Genomic DNA, 13763 nt, shown 5'->3' with positions numbered 1-13763 from the left:
GCGAGGTTGGACTATGCAGTAGCCCCGGGTTGTTGGTTAATGCCTAGTAATTTATCTATAAATACTGGTTCTGTAGTAGGATACAACAACAAACTGCAGCGAGCTACTAAGGATATGAAGTTTGGGGTGAACGACGTGAACTCTGACACTCTTAGGAACATTCCTCACTTCGTAGAGAAGCCAAAAAAGTCACACGAAACGAAGCTACCCACAGTTAAGAAACCATCAAAGAAGGTCCTACCTGCGATACCTGAGGAATATGACCATAACTTATTAAAAGCCGGTCTAGCAGCTGCAAGCATTGGTCTGAGCTATTATATATGGCGATGAACAACCCCTACGTAGCTGGAGTAGATTGTGTCTATACGACTTACACAGGCGAGAAAAAATACACCCAAGCATCTTGGGTTGATGTCACAGGTATGTCTGTAGATCTGAACTACTCAGGAAAGAAGTTAATCCTTTGTAGCATTTGCATTGGCACGAGCAGCCATGCGAACGTGGGCTTTAGGTTCCTGGATGAGAATGGCATACTGCAGCCTATGCGCGCGAAGACGAGCAACAGGGAGCCTGTACATTTTTCCGTAGAGCCCAACCCAGCCAGCGAGGAAAATCTATCGGTTTGGACTTTTCACATGGTCGCCGATTGCCATGGGAAGGTAAAGCTGCAAATACGCGTAGACGATTCTGGGAGCGTTTGCGTGAATGGCATAGAAAATCGAAGAGACACGGCTTATAACCACAAGACCATTAGCACTTTTACGGTGCTTAGTCTCTAGAAGCAAACTATGTTTGCTGAAATATATGAACCCACATGTAAAGGAAGATTGGTTTCTTTATTACTTAGAGGAGAAGGAGTACGTAAATGATGAATGGTTTGACACTGATCTTTGGGTGAAGGTTGGAGGCGTGGGATTACTTGTGTGTACTATTAGCCTTAATACGGGGTATTCGTGCAATGCTGGGTTTAGGATCGTTGATGAGAATGACCATCCATTACTGCCTTACAGAAAAAAAAATAACAATAGGAACCCAGTTCATTTTTCCTCGGAGCCCCCTCCAGTAAGCGGAGAAGATCAAAGGCCGGTGACTTTTCATATGATAGCCAATTGCCAATATGCAAAGCTGCAAATTCGTCCCAGCGATGGAGGTAAGACCATAGCAACTCGTGGTCGCACAGGAATAAATGCTGTGGGATCTTCTCCACCGGATGCTATTTGGAATCATAAGCCCATTAGCACCATGACCGCCATACCGCTAGTTCCGCATTATCAAGGCGGCGCGAATACTATCTTTACTTATCCCCAGTCGAGGACGCCTCGGGCACCCGACAAGGATAAGCCCCCAGTAACGTACCCAGATAAGATTAACCCTTCATCTTCTTCAGGAGTACCACCCCAATAGCGACAACCAAGATCCAAATGTTATTCCCCACGAACTTCAACAGTTCTCCGCCAGCCCTAAGTGCCAAGGATACAACCGAACCCAGCAGCCCAGGCAAGCCGGCTGCCATCTTTTTTCCCAAGTCCGTCAGCCCATTGCCTAATTTCTTTACGCCCGCGCCTGTAGCCTTAAGCGCGGATAGGATAACTCCTACTACGGTGCTAATAGCGACCGCAAACGCCAGCGGAACGCCATACTTCAAAAGGGCTCTTTTTACCTTTTCCTTGGTGGTAAGCCCCAGCTCCTTTTCCAGGTTTTCCTTTTGCGCCTGTAATTCCGCAAGGTGTACCTGAAGGGTTTCTGATTCCCTTTGAGCTGCCTCCCTTTCCTCTTCGGGACGAGTCTGGTCGTTGATTATTTCCTGCTGCCGCTCTATTTGCCCCTCCAGGTCTTCGATGGCCTGATCTCTTTGCCGGATTTGTTCTTCCTTAGTGTTAATTTCGGCAACCAACTGCCGCCGTTCCTCTAAAGAGCCGGTTATGGTGATATGCAAGTTTTTAGCTTCTTCCTTGCTTATATCCAGGTCTTTTAGAGCAAGATTGAAGGCGTGTCGGGCTTGGTCTCTTTCGTCTAAAGCCGTTTCAGCTTCTCGCCTGAATTGCAGTATGACCTCGTTCTTGCCCTTGGTTTCTTTCTTGTGAGCATCGGTTAGCTGCCGTATTTGTTTTTCGTAATTTGCTTCCTTTTCCTTCAACGTTTCTTGTAGTTCCTCGGCGTGTTTTTCTAGTGCGACCCTTTCATTCAGGGCTCCCAACCTTTCTAACGCACTTCTGGTAGCTAGTTGAAAGCCTCTTAATCTTGCCACGTTAACCTTGACCGAGCCATTTTCGTCAAAGAGGACTTGTGGTTTGGTCCAACGGTTTTTGTCGGGATATCTCATGTCTTGAACGCTTATGAGGACTTTGTTTCCGCGTTCTGTGAGCCTTACGTCGTCGGCCTCGAAGTGGGAATAGCGCTGCGTTAGCTCTTGCGTTGCCCACTCTACGGTTTCCCGCGCGGTTGCTCCCTGCTCACCCATGTTTCGAAGTTCTATGTACTCGGGGGCGGACTTACCCGGGTTCTTTTCGTGCCACATGCGATTCAAGGAGGTCTTGAAGCTTTTCCACCTACTGCCGTACGTGTTTTCTAGGGCCATGTCGTAGATTAGGGGGTCGGTTTCCGCGCCTTTAGTCCATGCGTCGTATTCTTCGTCGTTAATGTCGACTTGACCTTCTTCGGTAAGGGGATCAAAGTCAGTAGTTCCTTCTACTTCCATTATATATGATAAGCTCAAAGTTAAATCCCAACGTATTACCTAAGCAGGTTGGCGGACTGAAAGCAGAACGCACCTTTCACCGGGTCACCTTTACCCCCAGCAGCGCTAAACCTGGAGAAACGCTGTACGTAGGCGTGCCCCGCCTAACGGATAACCTAGTCTTAGTTCCTGGCACCTTGGCTTTAAGGTTCGACCTAGCGGTACAGTCAAGCCCCACAGATGAAAGGATTATCGTTAACAACGTGGGTCGCAACATTGTTTCTAAGATGCGCGTAAAGTTCGCCGGGGAATCCTTGCTGGACTTAAATAGGTACGATCTGTATACCACGTACAAAGACTTATGGTTGACAGCCTTTGACCGCGCGCAAAGGATAGAACAAGGAATTGGTAGTGTCATCCTACGTAAGGTCCGCACACCTACGAAAACGCAACCTACTGACGGCAGCGGAGAAACCGCAGTGGCAGACGCAAAGCGAATAAAGACCGCCTATGGTAGTAAGTATGTCATACCGTTGGACTTTGAAGTGATTACGAATCACGGTGTGTATTACCCAAGACAGTTATCCGAGCTACAGTTTGAAGTAACCTTAGCAGATGCTAATAACATCATTGGTGGGCTAAGCACTGCACTTACCACAACAACCCCATACTCTATTACCAACTTAGAGCTGCAGTACGAAACGGTATACAGCGAAGAGCTGGCCCGTAGCGCTGGCATGGAATATAGCGCCGGAAAGGCATTCCTTTACGACCACGTAGTGATGTATAAGACATTTAGCTTCTTGGATAAGACGGATGAGGTTATCAACCAAAGCATTAACCTCCCCCGAAGAAGTCTCACGGGGTTGATGCTGGTGTTCGCCAAACCCTACGAGGCCGGTAAGCGCGACTCCGAAGCCTTTCATAACCCCAACATTACTAACGTCGGCGTGAATATCAACGGAGTCCCAAACAAGGTTTACTCCCAGGGGATAAAGCCCGCAGACGTGTACAGGGAGGCAAAGCGCAAGTTTGGCGATCAAATTAGCCCTGAGGAATTCTTTAATGATAAGTACGCGCTGTGGATTGATATGCGCACCATCAACGACGAATCTATGCACGGTCAGGGCTTACGTCTAGTAAATACGCAGGATGGCATAACATTGGAGATCAAGCGCACCAAAAACGCCAGTGCGGGCGACGGCGACAAAATAAACTGCTACGTTTTCGTGGTGTCTGACGCGCAACTGAGCGTAGAAATGAATCAGCTAAAGAGTGTTGCCTATTGATGGCCATAAAAAATATGCTATATATACAATGCTTCGCGTATTTCAAAACAACGAAACCAAACTGCAATGCATAGTGCAAGGCGAAACTTTGTACTTCAAAGCAAAGGAAGTGGCGCTAGCGCTGGGTTACGAGCGCCCAAAAGATGCAATTAAGGCGCATGTTCGCGATAAATACAAGGTAAAGCTTAGCGAACTTAGAGTGGAGGTGAATCGCCTCCCCTCTTATTCACAGCCTAATTCCCTGTACGTAACTGAATCTGGGTTGTATCAGTTGATATTTAGCTCTAAGATGCCAACGGCAGAGACATTCCAGGATTGGGTTTTAGAGGAAGTTCTCCCTACCCTCAGGAAAACAGGTAAGTATGAAATAGAAAGGCGCTTTGACGGTCCAAACAAGTTGGTATTCAAAATAGAAAATGAGTTTGACCTGCATAAAAAGGTAGTGGACTACATCCGCAGGTTTTACCCCCAAATGCTCATAGCCCCTGGTCTGGGTGAACTGCAGGATTCGGTTGGCAAACGTATAAAGTGCTGGCAGAAAGGATATCAACGCGGTCAACCCGACTTAATGATCTTGAATGCGCATACACATTACTGTGGATTCTGCATAGAGCTAAAGACCCCGAAAGGCAACGGCAGGTTATCTGAAGATCAGCAACTACTCTTACAGAGGTATGAAGAAAACGGCTATAAGGTGCTCGTAGGCAGCGACTACGACGAAATCTGCAGGGAGATCACTGCGTATGCTGAACACCTACGAATTCCCTGCAGGTGGTGTTGTAAGGTCTTTAAAACCTCGGAGACTTTGGCAACACACTTAAAGATATTTCATAGAATATATGGACAAGGATAAATTTAACGAGTTAAAGTTCATCCAAACACACTGGAAGGATTTAGGAATAGGGGAAATCTACGAGATAAAGAATTATGTGGTCTTCGAAGACTTGGACCGCCTGCGCTTGGTCTTAAAGAATAAAAAAAGAACATACACCCTTTGGGCGCCCGATAGGATAAGGTACGCCATCGAAGGGCAGGACGTTACCCATGTTATGAGTCATGGTAAAAAGGATGGCAGGTGGGTATTTGACGTAGTCAAGTATGAGCCTGAGAGTCCTCTGCATTCGTAAGGACGTCTGTTAAAGTCCGCTGCTCCGCAGAGCACCAATGCCCCACAAAGGATCCTTCGGAGAATACCCTGTCGCAATGAAGGCAGGTGTATTTTTTACGTGTTTTGGGAGTTGTAATGCAGTCGGCAGGTAGTTCGCAAGTAATACAGTCCATATATTGAAAGGGTAATTAGAATGCCTCCCAGAAAGGCAGCTGCGTAGGCTAGCATATAACATACCTCAAAAAAAGATGTCTGATAACGTTGACATCTAGGTTAAGTCTTTGTTAAGACACTGGGAACCTCGAAATAAAGACACCCAATAATGTTAACAATTAGGTTAGATCTTTGTTAAGGAATAACATACCTCAAAAAAAAGATGTCTGATAACGTTGACATCTAGGTTAGATCTTTGTTAAGACACCCGGAAGCTATTTCAAAGAGTGTCTTAGAATGTTAACAATTAGGTTAAGTAATTGTTAAGCAGTTGAAGATATGTTCTTCTTCTCTGACACAACCACAGCGATCACACTCCTGCCTCCAATACTCCCTTTTAGTCCACGGAACGCCTTCGGCGCGTTCAAAGGAGGGGAAAGTACGGACTATTTTCTTATGGTAATCTATGCGATTCCTTAAGTAATCCTCTTTATGCGGGCAGCGACTCATCAAATCCGCACATTGGTAGCAATCCACGCCTTCTAAGTCGTAGCTCCTAAAGTGGAACTTATAACTTAGTTCATGCGTTTTCCGGTGCGTTTGAAGACGTTGTCGACTACTAAGTATCTTATTGCAGAAACCACACTGCCTGGTCTGATCACGAACTCCTCTCTTTAAGTGTTGCTGCATTCCCAAAGGGAATTCCTTATTGCAGCCCTTGCAAAGTATGCAAATACGCTTGTCCTGATGTTGTCGCATCTTTTGAACAGTACTGAATTCCTTACCACAATCCTTACAAACTTTACTCAATTTCTTTGTGCAAACACCATTACGGACATGGTATCGTAGTCTTTGCTTGGAGCTAAACTTCTTTTTACACGCCGCGCAGTCCATCTATACATAACAGTACGATAACCACTATATAACATCTTAACAAAGATCTAACCTAATTGTTAACATTCTAAGACATCTTTATTTCGAGGTATGTTATTCCTTAACAAAGATCTAACCTAATTGTTAACATTCTAAGACATCTTTATTTCGAGGTATGTTATTCCTTAACAAAGATCTAACCTAATTGTTAACATTCTAAGACATCTTTATTTCGAGGTATGTTATTCCTTAACAAAGATCTAACCTAATTGTTAACATTCTAGGGGGGATATTGAATGAAGTCCTTAACGGACTCCTTAGCCCACGTCGCCATCGTCAACAAGGCGCCAAACCGTTCTGCACGCTTCAGACCGCACATTTCATCGTACAATTCCTGCACGCGCTCTTTTAACCGGTTTATCTCCTCCCTTTGCATTTCTATGGTGCCTTTTTTATCCTTTGCGTCGGCGACAATTCTTTGCACTGCTTCCACTGGCTCCAAATATATCAGGGAACAAGTTCCCTTCGAGAGGAGGGATATAATGAACCCAGATCACATGCCTTATAACGCTCTGATAGTAGGACCCACCGGCTGCGGAAAGACCCAGTTCATCGTGGAGCAGCTATTAGGGCCCTTTAGATACCGCTTCGACTATATCGTGTTATTATGCCCCACCTACGTGAATAACCGCACCTGGACGGGCATAGGAGTGAAAGATGACGACTTCTTTGTAGATATCTTAGACCCTAACGAGTTATCCAGCCATTTGAAGTTCTGGCACAAGCAATTCCCTAAAGATACGCAGACTTTACTCATACTGGATGACATTGCCTGTGGGGACGACGTAAAAAAGCGCACCTCCGAATTAGTGAAGCTCGCTTTCAGCGGCAGACACGACAATATCAGCGTTTGGTTGCTTTCCCAGCAGCTTACCAGTGTCTCTAAACCCTTTAGGGAAAACATAGGCTCTCTCGTAGTATTTTATACACCCAGTAAGTCTGATCTGGAAACCATCTTAAGCGACTACGGTGGTGAGATAAGCAAGGAACAGTTGCATGAATACATGCGGCATTTAAAGACGCACCAACATTCCAAGATGATCTTCTCTTTGAGGTTTCCGTATTCAATAAAGATCTCAGATCTTTAACTCCTAATGTATATGGAGATTGAGCAGCTCTTAGATGAAGTCCCCACGCAGTTAGATGAAAGTAACCTCAAGGAACAACTCAACATCCTTGTGTCTTCTGGGAAGTGTAAAGAAATGATAGGTAAGGAACTTACCCATGAGCAAGTTAACAAGTTGTCGGAAGAGGAGGTTAAGAAGTTCCATAAGAGGTACGAGGCTGCCCTTGCAAGTAAGACCACAGACGCCGTCGCAGACTCCGCTATCCGACTTGCAACTAAATTGCTTGGACTTGCACTGCCTATAGACGACGTGGAGCAACTGCGGAAGGACATAAGCGAGGACTATGTCATCGCCCAAGAACTTAAGATAACCTGCGGCTGGTTGTCTTTGAAGTGCGGTAAGTTAATGGCAGTCGCCTCTGCGGCACTTCACGTAGCTCAGCACGTCGACTTGAAGGAGGTACTAGGTTCCTTCGGAACATCTTGGAAGGACTTCAAGAAGAACAGAGACGTTGAAAAGGTCTTCCAGGCAGCACTTGCTGATGATCAAGTCGCCTCAAGTACCTAGTCAAGTCGTTGTCAAGTCACCTCAAGTACTTAGTCAAGTCGTTCTTAAGTCATTCTCAAGTACTTAGTCAAGTCGTTGTCAAGTCACCTCAAGTACTTAGTCAAGTCGTCCTTAAGTCATTCTCAAGTACTTAGTCAAGTCGTTGTCAAGTCATTGCCAAGTCATTGTCAAGTCGTCATCAAGTTACTTGTCAAGTCCTTCAAGTCCCTTAATATAAGATGAGTGACACCGAAGAACAACCAGAAAAGGCTCCCGTAGAAGATACCAAGATTACCAAGGCTAAATCTCCGGGCAGAGTCGCTGCCGGAAAGAAGCTCGCGGAGATGAATAAAAAGAACAAAGCAAAGAAGGAGGAAAAGGTGGAGGAAGAGGAATCCTTTATCAATCCTGGGTACGTCATTGGCGCGTTAGGAGTCGCTATAGCAGCAGGCAGCCTCTACTTACAATGGCGGGCTACGAAGCCAAAAGTAAAGTGGGAGGCCGCAACATATCACGCACCTGTGGAGGTTAGAAAAAGTAAGATCCCTGAAATGGAATAACCTTCTCGCTTTGTAATATAATGTCGACCGCGTTGTTGAAAACTGTTGAAGAAGCAGCTATCATTACTTCTATTGTTGCGGGTATTGGTTGGGTAGGTAAGAAAGTGCTCAAAGAAGACTTTACTGAAGACCCAAGCAAGAGCTTCGCTAACTTTGCTAAGATGACCGCTGCCGTAGGCGGGGCTATCATGCTAAAGGATTACCTACGAAAGGAAAAGTACCTGCCTACGACGTAATATATAATGGCTGGCTTAGTCGCAGGTGGAGTCATTGCAGCTTTAGCATTCACTGGAGCTAATTATGGTGGTCAGTATTTGGATAGATTAGTCAGAGGCGACAAAAGCGGTGCCGCCGAAAGAAAGAGACACGACTTAGCGCTGGAGAATATCAAAGGGACGTTGCAGCTTGGAATGAAAAAAGACAAGCTTACAGGGATTGGTTGGATAAGAACTACCAAGACAAAATGCAGGCAGACAAGAACTTCGAAAACACAGACTACGCCTTCAAACTTTATGCGCAAGCACACCCCGACTTTAGAATGAAAAAGCCTCAGTTCAAGAATTACTATCAGCCTTCTAAGAAACAAAAAGACAATGAGTTGGTCTTCGTAGGAGTCGCAGGGCTGGTGGGAGGCGTGGCCTTGGCGTATCTGCTCTAACGAAGGGGACTTGTCCCCTGTAATATATGATCGTCTTTTTGGAAAGCGACAAGAATAACTTTACCACTTATCTGAATCCCCCCATCAAAGCCTGTAAGGTAAGGTTGGTTAGTTGCTCTTTGTACAATTCTTGGTATAATTTAATTAATGGCTTTGTCATCGGAACTTCCGGCACCAAACCAAAAATACCAGATTCCCATTACACCCCCTATAACACTGGCTAAGGAGCTAGCAAAGCATGGATATACTCTTACCACAGGATTACCCCATGAAATGAAATTCAAGAAAAATAATGGAAGCGCCAATCTAAAGGACAGTTCATTGGTAGAACTCCTGGGCCTTACTAGTACCACGATAAATAGCGGCAGTACATATGATGTGAAATGGAAAGTCGCATCCTCTTACGAAGTCTATTGCGACTTGGTTCATAGTTACAACAATGGAGAAAAGTCTTCTCTTATGTCCAAGTTTCTGCCCCAAGGTAATCCATTTGACCCAGTAGAATACACTCCCATTTCTTTGAGCTATGACTTGTCTAATTTGGTAGAAAGCATAAACATCACCATTAAAGTGGACGGGAAGACGGTGGATTTTAACGGACGTAAGATCAATCTTGTTTTGGAATTCATATAATGGGCCGCGTAGAGGACAAACTCAAAAGGATTTACTATGGGCCGGAAGGCTATTGGAGAGGAGCGTCGGCTATCAAGAAACTTGCAGCCGCGGCCAGGGTATCAGACGAAACGGCTAAGAACTGGTTGAAAAACAAACCCTCTGGCAGGTCTATCTTCCCGTGCCTAAGTACATTCCCAGGCCCAGCTTTACCGTAAATACCCCCAACGAAGTTCATCAGGCGGATTTGCTTTTCTTGCCGCACGACAAGGTGAGAAAAAAGACCTATAGGTACGCTTTGACCGTAGTTGATATCGCAAGCAGATACAAAGACGCCGAACCCATAACCAGCAAGGATTCTGGAGAAGTCGCAGAAGCCCTAGGTAGGATTTATAAGCGCGTCTTGAAATGGCCTAAGCTGCTGCAAGTGGATGCGGGGACAGAGTTTATGGGCGTGGTTACCAAGACCCTGAAAGACCACGACACTAAGATTAGGAGAGCCAAAGCTGAGTACCACAGGGGTCAGAGCATCGTCGAAAGATTCAATAAGACCTTGGCAGAGCGTCTCTTTGGGTACCAGTATTGGAAAGAGCTGGAAGATCCCTCCAAACGCAACAGGGAATGGACCAGAGGCTCCCCCAGGTCGTCGCGGCTTTGAACAACGAGGCGGCCAGGGCTACGGGAATGAAACCCAGGGATGCCATAAAAAAGAAACACGTGGAACACAAGTCCTTCGTCAGAAGTTCGAGGGCAGTCTTCCCCCAGGAAAAAAGATTAGGCGATGTCACGGTTCGATATCTCTATGAGTCGGGTGAATTAGAAGGAGGATCCAAAAGAGCTACGGATCCTAATTGGTCTTTGGAAACTTATCAGATCCGAAGTGCGATAGCTAAGAAGGGTCAGCCCATCTTGTATTATCTTCATGATGGTCCCACGCGTGGGTTCGTCAAAGAAGAACTGCTTATCGTGTGATGTCCGAATGCTATCGTATGCACTCCGTCATCACACATCCATCGCTTACCGTCAAATGCAGACAGTGACACCTTCTCCTGCGTGACGTTATGTATCTGATGACCATAGCTGCGCAGGCTGTTCATCTTATGCCGCTGTTCCTTGCGTGTTCGTAATACGTTGAGGTAGGACTCGTGCGTAATGTCCTTCTTAACCACATACTTTTTTACGCCTTTAGCTTTCTTTTCTACGCCGTCTAACTTTAGCACGCTGTACATCTTTGGTTTCAGACCCACGTACTCTACTATGGGTTTTCCTAACATTTCGTCTTTCATCTTCCCAATTACCTTCTTATTCTTCGCAGAGTAAAGGAAGTGCTCCTTCGGGTAACCGCTGGTGTCGTACTCGTCTATGTCGGGGAGGCAGGTCTTTGTAACGTCTTCCGTTTGCACTTCTAGAATTAGGGAGTCGGTGTCTGTGTACAGGAGGCGACAGCGGTCTCCGTACTTTGGCTTAAGCTTATCGTAGTAGAACTCGTACATAAGCAGCTTCGATAGATCCAGCACCGTAAAGCCTGTGTAAACGGGCTGTTTAGTAAGAGGTTTGCCCTTTTCATGTGAATCACGTAGAAGTCAGCATTTCTACGTATCTAACGAAGCTGGCTGTGACACGTATGCTTCTGCTTCCTCTTTGTTGCTGACTATTTTTACGCTTACGCGCTTGCGGATGTTCTCCATTGTCTTTCCGAACACGCTGTTGTTCATCAGTTTGAAGAGGTTTTTCTCGAAGTCATTTTTCGCTGCGGTACGCTTTTGCGTGTTAAAGTCAATGTAGGGGCGCATCCAGGGTTCCTGCGTGAATTTTAGGACTCTGTGGATCTTCTCTACGCGCATTCCGTGTCGCACGTAGAACTGCAGGTTGCGGTAATGTACCACATACTTCTTCTTATCCATCAGGTTCATAGTTAGTTTCCTGTACGGTTTGTAACCAGGGCAACATTTGCTTTTGCAGCGGACTTAGCTGCTTAAATGGTATCTCTATCGCTTCTGGTGCTAAGGGGAACTCATTGTGTTCGTCGTGCAGGCGCTCTGGGTACTCCAGATCCACTTCTAAAGACGTAAACCCTTGTCTTCCTCCTTTCCTACCTGCATTAGAAGTCTATCGGCTTCACTGGATCCCATTCGAAGTCTCTCACAGGTAGGTACTGTGACATTGCCCAACCATAAAGGTTATTCGCATCCAGGTAGTAAATGTATGTGGTTGGTTTCTCTGGGTCGTGCTCTACAGGGGGTTGTTCGCTTTGCATATCGTCTGCTGGGTCCGCAACACCGCCACGAATACCGTCTTCCATAAACCGATACATGTCGTATTCCGTTAGGAGATCCAGTTGCGCGTTTGTCTTCTTTAACAAAGCACTCCAACTAAGCCCAGGAGCCGTGTAGAAATTAGCGGGATCCAACCCGTAGTATTCCATTGCCATCTTTCGAAAGCTTTGGAAAACATCTGCGAGCAGCACTACGTCTGAACGTAGGTAGATGTCGTGGTATTCTCCCATATTCTCACAGGAGTACTTTTCCCACACATCTAACGCATGCTGGTACTCCTCGTCCTTTATACCGGACTCGTTTAGGGTGCTGTAGAATCTCTCTTTGGGTGGTAGGGGTTCTTGAATCGATCCCAGGAGTCCATGTATTCGTATGGGTAGACTCCTTTCCTTTCCGCGCCGTAGTGACTGGAAATGGGAAAGTTGGTGTTATACTTACGAGGTTTGCTAAGGAGTCCGCCATGAACTGCTGCGAATCTAAGAACTTTAGCTTACCCACAGGTTACGGACATGTAGCGCTCTTTGTGTTGGGTATGCATTTGACGTCGGAGCCGTCTGTTCCTTGTAGTAGCAAATGGGAGTCGTAACCGCGGAGGTTGTGAAAGAACACCGGAATCTCCATATCTGGATTTACTTTGAAGTTTATATTGCATTTCCAATGAGCCGCTCCTCTGTATTTACCCGTGATGTGGCAGTAGTGATCTCTAACCTTATCCACATAGAAATCCTCAACGAATGCTTTGTGGCAGTGAATGCAATGCGTGGAAGGCTTCCCGGCTTCTCACTTTCTTAGCATACTTCCCGCATTTAAATGAGCTTCTCCTAGATACTTTCCATCTTCATCCCACGCTTTCTTGGCTCGTCTTCCAAACTGAAGAAGCGTATGTTGGCAAATGTGGCATTTTTTTGCCTTGTTAAAAAGCCTACTGGTTTTCTCTTTGGAAATTCCATTCTCTTTGGACGTTTTAATTGTTCCTAATCTCGCCCTTCCTTTCTCGCAAGGTTCTAGAAACTCATTAGATGCGTTCTTACTCGGTTAAATCACAGGAGGGTTTGCTTTACCGTCTGATCTGACTACGATGGTAACACAAAGGAAGCGATCTCGTGTAATCATACCTTATTCGTGGAGACACGTTCTGCTTCTTCCTAGTTATCAAACGCTTTCGAAGTGAGATATCACTAAGGCACTTGCATATGCTGTTGATGGTATGCGTATGAAAGCTCTGTTGGTGGGCATTGGATCGCTTGCGCCACTTCTTCAGACTCCGCCGGCCAGATCTCATCGTTGTTCTAGGGTATTTAAGGATGTAATGACCAGCAAGCAGCAGTCGCGAAGTACTTTTTACCTTTGGCTTAGTTGTTGTAGATAGTTGCTAATGTGTTAACCCATGAGTAGTGGTCGCCGTGGGAGATAGAATAAATGTACGGCGCTCTCCTTTACTTTTGACCGAAACTAACGGTACCTATCGTCTGATCTCTGACTCCGTAAACCGTTAATTGCTAGATCGTTATTTACTCAAAATATGGGGATGTCTGCTATAACTGCATGGGAAATTACCACACCATCCCACTCTAAATATCTGTGGGGCTATCTTAACTCTCGTCCTACAGGGATCCTTATCTATGCCTGGATACAGTGCAGACCTGATTGCCAACATAAAGCATGATTTGTCTTCATTATTCAAGTTTACAATAGAACTTCTTCTTTCTACCACGTCTGGTAGCGGTACGTAAATCCCCCCTCTAGGGTAAAGTACTGGATTATATTACTTATTCCTTCAATCCCCTATACTGTCCAACCCGATACTCTTTAGTGTAGTAGACAGGACTCCATTATTGAGCTTCTAAGGACTTCAATGAGTGAAATATCGCTTCGTGGATTATA

General features: G+C 45.7%; 1 protein-coding gene across 1 annotated transcript in view; it reads right to left on the bottom strand.

Annotated features, from left to right (window-relative positions):
* The window catches only part of LOC116292686 (ubiquitin C-terminal hydrolase 7), a 38947-nt gene that overhangs the window by 22316 nt on the left and 2868 nt on the right, over nt 1-13763 (bottom strand). The gene's annotated exons all lie outside the window — the stretch shown is intronic.

The sequence above is a fragment of the Actinia tenebrosa genome, unplaced genomic scaffold, assembly GCF_029948245.1.
Source record: "Actinia tenebrosa isolate PJP-AT-01 unplaced genomic scaffold, QUT_ActTen_1.0 PGA_scaffold17__23_contigs__length_9995812, whole genome shotgun sequence".
Classification (NCBI taxonomy): domain Eukaryota; kingdom Metazoa; phylum Cnidaria; class Anthozoa; order Actiniaria; family Actiniidae; genus Actinia; species Actinia tenebrosa.
Note: the sequence above shows the minus strand (reverse complement) of the source record. Positions and strands in the feature narration are given on the sequence as shown.